The following is a 10,903-nucleotide window of genomic DNA, read 5'->3' as shown; positions in this document are numbered from 1 at the left end:
TGTTGATTTATCAACCAAAATGCTATCTGCTAAGATGAATTGTTCCACCTGGTTCTATTTTAAACCAAACGGGATTACTCACAGAGATCCAATCTACTCGACTCAAATATCAATTTGTTCAGGAGGGAAGGCTTATTATTTGGAGGCCAGACATAGGCTTGAAATGGAGGGGGTGGGGAACCAGAGACCCTGCCACCCATGTCAGGTTGCACAGTGAGTCAGGGGCAGAGTTCCAACTCAATCCAGATGTTTTATGGTTCACCAATACTCCGCTGCCTTGGGAACCCTACTGTTGAATTCACTGGCAACATTACCCGCTTTTTAGTTCTTTTGATAGATGCAAACCCTCTTTTCCCTTCAAACGGTGCACTGTATCCTTTGAATGTGAAATTCAGAGCTCTTTATATCCGAAAGATGTTGCTAGGAAATGTCTGACCCATTCCAGCTACCTTGCAGAAATGCGGCAAAATTATGAAGTGAAAAATATCTTAGGTCTTTACAAGGCTACACATGTGGGATTACTACTTCTCAGGACAAAAACATGTTATTCAAGAGATTACATTTGTCAGGAAGGGAAAGCCAAGATTACACTGGCTGCAGAAACCACATCCAGCAAGACCCAAGACTTTAGGAGTAATGGAAAATTTATGAAAGTGTTTTGATATGGCTAGCGTGTTAAGTAGATTTAATATTTTAAACAATTAAAAATAGATCTATTTCACCAATAGGATGGTGATAACTAAAAATACATACATTATTAATTTTTAAAATACGGGTATTATTAATAACCAGTATCCAGATTCTTTAGTTTATTTTCAATTCAGATGTCAGTCCTAAAAAAAAAAAAAAATTGGTAGAAAATATATAGTCTCTGTCAACTTTGTATGGAAAACACATCTATTATTATAATTTCTATGCTGGAGTGGATGATTTTACCAAAATGTAAGCTCCACGAGAACAGCGATTTTTGCTTCTTTTGTTTATTGTTGTAGCTCTGGTGCCTTGAATAGTACTTGGAACATAATTGGTGCTGGAAATATTTGTTGAACCAATGGCTTTTCTTCAACAGGTACAAATTGGCCAACAAGTACCCAGGATTGGAAACTTAGAGGATTTACCAAGGTTAGAGAGCATTTAAAACTTGGATCTTAGGGCACGTGGGTGGCTCAGTCGGTTAAGCATCTAACTTCGGCTCAGGTCACGATCTTGCAGTTCATGGGTTCGAGCCCCACATCCGGCTCTGTGCTGACAGCTTGGAACCTGGAGCCTGCTTCAGATTCTGTGTCTCCCTCTCTCTCTCTGCCCCTCCCCCACTCGTGCTCTGTCTCTCGAAAATAAATAAAACGTTATAAAAATTAAAAAAAAAAAAACACACCAAAACCTTGGATCTTAACCCCCACTTTCAGGTTGAAGTTGATCATCAATTTGGGACTAAGGAAGGGATTTCAGCTTTGACGTCGGTTTCTGTTTCCCCCATCTTCAGTCCATGTGTTTCTAGGTGGGTGCTCACCTTGACAATTTGCAACGCAAATTTAAAGAAGGGTTATATTTCATCCACTTTTCTAGCTTCAGGGTGTCTTGCACACAATAGGTATTCAATACACATCGGTAGAGTTGCACTGGACTGTGACTTCCATCTTAAGTGTAGCGTTCTACATTTCTTGGCAAATGTTAATCTGGAAAAGAATCGACATGACTGAACACATAGACATGTTGCCATTCAGTCCTGCCATAATGATTAAGTTTGGTTTCAGACCCGAAACGCAAAGCGGTTAACGTAGGGAGAAATGCTGCACGGTTCCTTTGCACTTGCCGGTCATTTTCAAAATTAAGTGCGACCTGCGTAATTTTCCATGCGGTTTTGTAATAGATTTATATTCTATTAAGATGCTCCGGTTAAGTATTTTAATACGGGGCCCCCTCAAGTGCCAGGTGAGTTGACAGCAATTGGCTAAGCTTGCTCTAGGCAGCCCCCACCCAACCGGGACTCAAGTAGCGAAGTTGGAGACTGTGTGGCTGAATTTCCACACGAGGCCAGCAGGGGGCGTTGGGCACCCAAGGAGAGGATACAGGGAGGGTGCTTCTCACTGCCTCGCCTCACCTTCCTCTGTCCACACGTATTCCTCAGAGTGAGGGCAGTGATTATTGTTAAATGCTGACTTTCTTTCTTTCTTTTTTGAGAGAGAGAGAGAGAAAGAGAGTCCACACGCAAGCCGGGGAGGGGCAGAGGGAGAGAGAGTCTTGATCCCACGCCCCTGGGATTGTAACCCGAGCGGAAACCAAGAGCCAACAAACTGAGCCACCCGGACGTCCCTAAATGCTGACCTTCAACACATTTTACTTCCTGTCCAGGCAGTAATCTTCACACCGAGGGCCACAGGATCCACAATTTTCCCATCTGAAAAGACTTCTGGTTGTGCAGGGTATTCAGTTTGGCTTCTCATTACTGGTGTCTCGAGAAAGTCAACGTAGCGTGTGATAGTAGCAACCTCACCTGATGACTACTGAGTCTTCGAGTGATTTCTTCCTGCCAGGCGCTCTGGGCACAAACTCCTGCCAATGGCTGGGATGCCCAACCTCGAAGGCATAACATACATGCTGTGAAGTTGGGCGACGGGTCAACTGAATCTTTGCCACTATGGATGAATAAAAGTAGGAATGGATGCTTCAAACTAATGGTCATCTAAAGAGTGGGTTTTTCTTTTTTAATAAGTATTTATTTTGAGAGCCAGGCATATATATATATATATATATATGTAGAGAGAGACAGCAGGTCTCTGTGCTGTCACACTGTCAGCACAGAGCCCGACACAGGGCTCAGTCCCACGAACCATGAGATCATGACCTCAGTCAAAATTAAGAGTCAGAGGCTTAACTGACTAAGCCACCCAGGCGCCCCCCTAAAGAGTGGGTTTTTCTGAACCAAAAAGGGCCCATGATTGAAGGTAGATTAATTTGAAGCCAGATCACTTCTTGACCCCCCCAAACCACATAGCCACAGCTTTTGATGATTCTGTTTTGCGTAGGGATACGAGAAAGTGACTTCTATCATGTCATTTCTGTATTAGAGGTCTAGCTTTAAATTCTTGAATTGCTTGGAGCACAGGACCAAATATATGATAGAGCCAAAGCCTCCCGCCTAGAAATTTTCTGATGCAGTAACACATAGAGAGCTGGTTGTTAGTTAAAGAGCTCAAGGAGCAGAGAAGAAAGTTAAAAGCGTGGGAGAAAGAGAAAGAGGGAAAAAATGCCAATAGGCACATAAGAAATGCATCTATAAATATTACAGTAATAATAAAACTTAGGACTCTTTGTTAAACACAATGAAATTCAAAGAAATTTAGACTATAAAACAAAGATCTCTATCTTTGAGCTATCTTCCTCTAAAGAATCCTTAGGACATGTAAAATATTCTCTATAAAATGATTCATGTGACTGCTGTTTACCAGATTGGATTAAGGAAATAAATCTGCTTATTCATTGACCAGCCAAGCTCTCCTTGTTGTCTTTCAACGTGGAATAATAGACAAATTAATCAGTAAAAACATTTTTCTAGATATTAACTTGAAAAGGGGGAAGAAACGATAATTTCTCAAAAGGGAAAGTGGCTATTGGAAACCACCTTGATTTCGTGCTCACATCAGGATATAAAAACAAAACATGAAATCTATTGACATTGGCGAAAATGATACAGTCAATACCCAGAAAAGGTCAAATCAATTGAGAAGGATTTGCTGTTCCATCAAAAGGTAGGACGAGTTTTAGGAATTTGGAGGAGGTATCTCTAAGGTATTGCATTTCTTAACATTCTGTGGGGAAAATCAGCTCACGTAGGCCTATCATCCTGGCTTTCCGTACACTTCTCGTAACCTCTCTCCAAGGTGTGCCCTCTTTCCGGGCTCGTCAGACTCGTTTCTGCAACTTAACTATGTGACCCTGAGCAAATCACCTCACTCCTCTGCTCCTCCGTTTTCTCGTGAGTATAACAGAGGTAACCAAAGAGGTAATCTGCAAGATTAGTGGGAAGATTAAACGAAATTATGCCAACAAAGTGCTTGGCACAATTCCTGCTGTAACAGCAAACACACGATAAACGATATTTTTGATTATTATTACGTGCAGTGACATTCTCACTATCATGCTCATTTCAAACTCACCTTTCTCCCTTAGCTCAACCTACTTTCTCCCTCGTCTTTCTAAATGTTATTCATCCCTTTCGTTCCAGTTTAAGCCTGGTCTGTTCCAACTGGCCTTGGATGTTAGCTTGGATGCACCTCTTTTTCCTCCGAAATCCTGAATTGCCTGCTGTTTGTGTGGTAGATTTCAGCACTTAAATACATTCTTATGTTACGCACTTGTCTCATGGTGATTAGTCACATCCCCTTGAGTGGATCTAGAATGATAGGCCTAAGGGTTACCAGCGTTCCTTAAAAGATTAGTTATCATTTGTCCAAAAAGGTAGCATTATTTCCATTTTATAGATGCTGTAGTCGAGGCCCAATTGACCTTGCGACAATTACTTAACCTCTGTGGGCCTCATCGTTGTCACCTGTAAAACAAGGTTTTTCATGCGTAAAGTCACAGCACTTAGCCCGAAGGTTGTTTGGAAGGTTAAATGGAATAATATACATAAAGCCCCGTGCAGCGCCTCGCTTTGTTGAACAGGTGCTCCAACACAAAAACAAAAAATGAAAACCAACCCCTTTCCGTTCCTTTCTATGACTGTAAGAATAAAGAAGGAACCTTCTACAGCTTCTAAGCTCCCAGCCTGTATCAAGCAGCACAGAATAAACACTTGTTTGCTGACTTAGGGCCCAGCAGAGGGCATTTGCTAACCGCGGACGTCAGAACTCTTTTCTCCCAAGAGTCTGTGACCTACGTAGCCTAAGAACTCATCTTTGTAACCAAAACCAAGTGGAGACGTTGTGTCCCGTGGGCCCTGTAGCTGCACTTTGGGGGAGTTCACACCGTGAGACGGTAACCTTGTATTTCACCGCAAATCAAAATGCATTTATTGGGGCGCCTGGGTGGCTCAGTCGGTTAAGCGGCCGACTTCCACTCAGGTCATCATCTCATGGTCCGTGAGTTCGAGCCCCGCGTCGGGCTCTGTGCTGACGGCTCGGAGCCTGGAGCCTGCTTCTGTTTCTGTGTCTCCCTCTCTCTCTGCCCCTCCCCCATTCGCGCTCTGTCTCTCTCTGCCTTTCAAAAATGAACAAATGTTAAAAAAAAAATCAAAATGCATTTATTATTATTCTGAGCACTCTTAAGGACCCTAACAACATACAAGTGATCAAGATACAGCTTGCTTGCAAAGAATCAAGACTTACAGGGGAATAACATATAGATTGACAACTACCCTTAATAGATGGACCGGCCACAGAGGAATTAGGTACCACGTGAGGCAGAGACATGGATGGGCAATGAGCACCTGAGAGACGGAGAGAGCTGACATTTGGTTGGAGGCTGGACCTTGTGGGCCGAGCGTTTGCCGAGTGAGTAAATGCTCCATGAAAAGTGCTCCCAGCGCTGGGGTTTGCTTTACTCTTACTTTTCCTTTAATTCCTGGATCGTAGAGAGTTAATCAGGCCGCTCTGCTACAGTCTCAACGATCAGGGCTGTTGGCTCCGTTCTCAAAGTCAGCAAAATGGGAGAAGGATGGCGGGAGGCGGGGGGTGGCTACGAAAATGCTCCGAAGCACCGAATACCGTACACATGCCTCACAGCCACCGCAAGACCGTATGAAGTGAGGCATCTTTCCTAAACTGATGGTGACGCTAGTATCGAATCTATTTATACAGCTCAGTAAATAAATGCCGCATTAAAAATGTTCACAGCACTGCCTAATAAATCCGCAGCCCAGCTCAAGTTTGGCTTATGTAAGCCGAGAGGATTCCTGGCAGACTTCTCCACGATTTCACCCACTTTGTTTGGAAGTGTGAGATATTAATTAAAGAAAAGCGGGATTACAGCATGCAGGCTGATTTGAGCCGGCAGCAGCTTGCTAGCCGTCTGCAACTGGTTAAGACCAAGTCCTTCCTAAATCTCCCCCATGACTTCAAGCCCTACTCCTCCTCTGCTTAGCTCGTTGCTTGAGCTTCTCACCTGCTAGTTGGCCCTCACGACTGGGTCATTGTTCAGGCTCTGTGAAGACCTTTCGCCTATAGTGTTACATTTCGTGTATTTTTTTTGGGGGGGGGGTGGTGGTAAAAATAAGGGGATTGCAAGACAGTTTATGAGAAAACCGGATCAGATTAGTATATAAGGCAAATCACATTTGATCAAGGAGTTACCTCTCTTTCGAGCCTGAGAAATCCTTTCAGTCCTACATACGACTCTGAGCGAAAAGGCAGTTATGTTTTCAAAACAATTCCTGGAAGTCTTTAGAGGAGGGCATATAACTTTTAGCTCCTTTAGACGGTATCGAGAACTACTCGGCTATTGATAAATTGAGAAATAGTTTGTCTTGGATGATTTATCGGTATCTTTCCTCTTTTTCTGTGGTCTGGCACTGCATATCTGACCCTTCTAGGTAGCTGGGTGCTCTCCTGTCCTCCTCCACCATTTTTCTGCTCTAAGACTCATATAGGTATTTACACTTTAGTCCGAATGAGTCTTTAAGCAGGTTCTCTGGTCTTTGCAGTACAAGCAGGTTCTCTGGTCCTTGAGGTACTTTCATTTTAAGATTGGTTGATAATAAGAATTATCACCTCTAAGGAAGTTAAAGAGTATTATTACTCTGGTAATCCACTGTTTCTTACACTGGGGGTGCCCTTACCATCTTCACATGAAGTAATGTTTTAGAAAAGGCTGCTAAATCAGTCCATGGGGAAGACTGCTCCTGCCTTTATTCTTCATTAACTATAAATGAAGCCTATCTTCGAGGTTGGTGGGGGGGATGCCTTGGCATTCGATTTCCCCACCCCACTTAGAATCTATGAGTGAAATTTATTTTTATATATTTTTATAGAGATGTAATTTACATATCACAAAATTTACCTTTTTTAAAGTGTACAATCCAGTGGTTTTTAGTATATCCACAGAGCTGTACAACAAAAAAACGTTCACCGCCCCGAAAAGAAACGCCATCGGTATCCGTAAGCACCATCCCCCATCTTCCCTCCTCCCTTCGTCGACTTTCTGTCTGTGTCACCGTGTCTATTCCGGGAATTTCCTATATACAGAATCATATAATATAGGCCCTTTTGTGACTGGTTTCTTTCGCTTAGAATAATGTTTGAAGGTTCATTCGTGTTGTAGCGCACATCCGTACTTCATTCCTTTTTATGGCTAAATCATACTCCATTATACGTATATATCATATCTTATTCCTACATCAGTTGATGGACATTTCCACTTTTGGACTACTATGAATAATGGTGCTATGAATATTCATGGACAAGTTTTTGTGTGAATATATATCTCGATCCTATTCGGGAAGTTTTTACCCCTAAGCAATTTTTACACCCATATCCTTAATTAGGTTATCACCTCCCCGAGGTAACATATTTTATTCTTGTTAATATCACCAGTGTTTGGCTCTGTCCCCTGAATCCAAGAAGTACTCAGAAAGTGCTGATGGTGATAATTCAAAGGGGATAATTCAAAATGCCTAACGATTCAGGGTTTCTACAGGACCTTGAGAACTCTTTTGGTCCTGCCAATTATATTGTGATGGCTGTCCATTGGGGTTTTGGCCAGATGAAAAGTTTCACCCCCTACACCTGCAAAAAAAGAAAAGCCACCCTTCATATGAAGCTTTCCCAAAGCTATTCTATAGGATTAGTCTTTAAATTTGTTTACTCATTTGACACTGAATTTGTACTTTAACCAAGGATTTAGGCTCATTGGACTTGCCTTGTAGTTCTCTCTCTCTATGTGTGTATTACCCCCACTTGATGACAAGGCTTGCAAAGTCAAGGATTCTTTATTACTCATCTTCCATCCTGGGGACCAGCCTAACAGCCTGTGTCATTGGAGCTGTGCATTAATTGCTTGTTAACTAGAATGTTATACGGAGCCAGATGGCCATCTAAAAGGAGAGGTGTAAAAAATGCTAACCAGTCATGACAGGAGCCTCCAGAGAATTCTCCTGGTTCCTGGAACATACGGTGTGGACTTTTAAGGTTCTCCTGGGCGAGCGGCCCAGAAGATGAATGGATATTATTGAAATCAGTGCCGGATGAGAAAACTTGAGTCATTCCACACATTCCCTGTTTTCACTGGGAAAGCGCGCTCCAGGCTCGCCCCTGTCTACATCACTGCGCCCCAGGGATTATCCTCTTTCTGATCTCAAGCCACCTCCTCCTCCAGGAGGCTTTTGGCGTGGTGTAGAGTTCGGCTTGCGGCCTCCAGAGGCAATCTGTCTGGTTTAAATTCTGGCTCTGTCACGTGCTAGCCATGAATAAATTATTTAATTTCTCTGTGCTGTACTTTCCAGATCCAAAACACAGGGATAGCGGTGGCCCTGGTCTTACAAAGCTGTGGTAAGACTCCGGAGCGTGCCCACACTGGGCAGTTTGGTAGTTAATTGTTCTCTAATTTTTCTGATGGAGTCATTGGACTTGGCCTCCAGTCACTTTCCTGGCCATGTCACCTATCCCAGAACACATTTGGAAGCCAACAGGCCAGCAGGTGACAATATCACACACATCACCATCAAGATAACTGGGCATCCCACATCAGTGTCATGGAACCCCGGGCCAGAAACTAATGGGCTTCGGTCACAAAATCTCTCACACCTGTAGCCTATTAACTCTTAGTTTATGTAGGTTAAAAAAATTTTTTTTTAATGTTTATTTATTTTTGAGGGAGAAGGAGACAGAGTGTGAGTGGTGGGGGGGGCACAGAGAGAGAGGGAGACACAGAATCCGAAGCAGGCTCCAGGCTCCGAGCTGTCAGCACAGAGCCCGATGTGGGGCTCGAACCCACGAACCGTGAGATCATGACCTGAGCCGAAGGCGGACGCTTAACCGACTGAGCCCCCCAGGCGCCCCTAGTTTATGTATGTTTAGAACAAGCTGCGTCATCTGTTTTCCCGGCCCACAGCATAAACACAAGCAGTCCGGGAGCATTTTGTGTAGGAGGAAGGGGTTTTCTGGGTTTCAGTACTCTTTAGGAAATACACAGAGTGGCGAAAGAATGCCCAGAGCCATGACCCGAGTAAGAAGAGTTTAAGAAGGCGAGAACGTGTTAGCAAGCTTTAGGAAGATGATGATTAACATCATTAAAAAAATTTTTTTTTCAACATTTATTTATTTTTGGGACAGAGAGAGACAGAGCATGAACGGGGGAGGGGCAGAGAGAGAGGGAGACACAGAATCGGAAACAGGCTCCAGGCTCCGAGCCGTCAGCCCAGAGCCCGACGCGGGGCTCGAACTCACGGACCGCGAGATCGTGACCTGGCTGAAGTCGGACGCTTAACCGACTGCGCCACCCAGGCGCCCCTATTTATTTATTCTTAAATTTACATCCAAGTTAGTTGGCATTTAGTGCAATAATGATTTCAGGAGAAGATTCCGGTGATTCAACCCCTATGTATAACACCCAGCGCTTATCCCAACAAGGGTCTTCCTTACTGCCTCTTGGCCATTGAGCCCATCTCCCCATCCACAACCCCTCCAACAATCCTTATTTGAGTCTCTTATGGTTTGTCCCCATCCTTGTTTTTATATCAGTTTTGCTTCCCTTCCCTTCTGTTCATCTGTTTTGTATCTTAAATTCCACATATGAGTGAAGTCATATGACATTTGTCTTTCTCTGACTAGTTTCACTTAGCATAATACCCTCTAGTTCTGCCCAGGTAGTTGCAAATGGCAAGATTTCATTCTTTTTGATTGCCGAGTAATATTCCATTTTATATATAAACCACATCTTCTTTATCCATTCATCCATCAAGGGACATTTGGGCTCTTTCCATACTTTGGCTATCGTTGATAGTGCTGTTATAAACATGGGGGTGCATGTGTCCCTTCGAAACAGCACTCCTGTATCCCTTGGATCAATGCCTAGTAGTGCAATTGCTGAGTCATAGAGTAGCCTTTTTTATTTTTTAAAGTTTATTTATGTATTTTGAGCAAGAGAGACAGAGACAGAGAGCACTCGGGCGGGGAAAGGTCAGAGACAGAGGGAGAGAAAATCCCAAGCAGGCTCTGCACTACCAGCACGGAGCCTGACATGGGGCTTGAACCCATAAACTCTGAGATCATGACCTGAGCTGAAGTCAAGAGCCGGACTCTCAACCGACTAAGCTACCCAGGTTGCGTGTTCTGCAGCCTCTCAGGAGACACACGTGCCTCCCCCTGTAACCCCGGGGGTGATGCCCCTTAAGTGTCCCTCGCCTATGTAGTGGAATCATCTGGGAGTGGCCATTAGAATGCAGATTCCAGGGCCACACCCTGGACCTACTGAATCAAAATCAGTTGAGTCGTGGGCGGGGAAACTTTGGAATCGCCCCGAGGCTTCCTTTTGGGAAGAAAGCCCTTATGCGGGAGGGGCCCCAAGGCAGAATCTTCCTAACGAGCCCCACCATCCCAACTGATTCAGTTGCAGGCAGAACATTGGGGAGGGAGAGAGGGCCGGCTGCTGGCTCACCCCTGAGAAAGAAGTGGAAGCAAGGAGTTCTATGAGGTGGGTAAGGATTTAGCTCATCCCATCAGGGGCTTAGGGCCTGGTGGCCCAGGTCTGCCCATCTATCTAATGTTAGTTTTTATTAGCATTCCAGTGTAGACTTTTTTTTTGGGGGGGGGGGGAGAGGGAGATTGGGGGAAGGGCAGAGAGAGAGGAAGAGAGAGAATCCCAAGCAGGCTCCACTCAGAGCCCAAGTTGGGGCTCGATCTCGCGACCTTGACATCACAATCTGAGCCAAAATCAAGGTTGGATGCTTAACCAACTGAGCCACCCAGAT

The sequence above is a fragment of the Prionailurus viverrinus genome, chromosome D2, assembly GCF_022837055.1.
Source record: "Prionailurus viverrinus isolate Anna chromosome D2, UM_Priviv_1.0, whole genome shotgun sequence".
Taxonomy (NCBI): domain Eukaryota; kingdom Metazoa; phylum Chordata; class Mammalia; order Carnivora; family Felidae; genus Prionailurus; species Prionailurus viverrinus.
Note: the sequence above shows the minus strand (reverse complement) of the source record.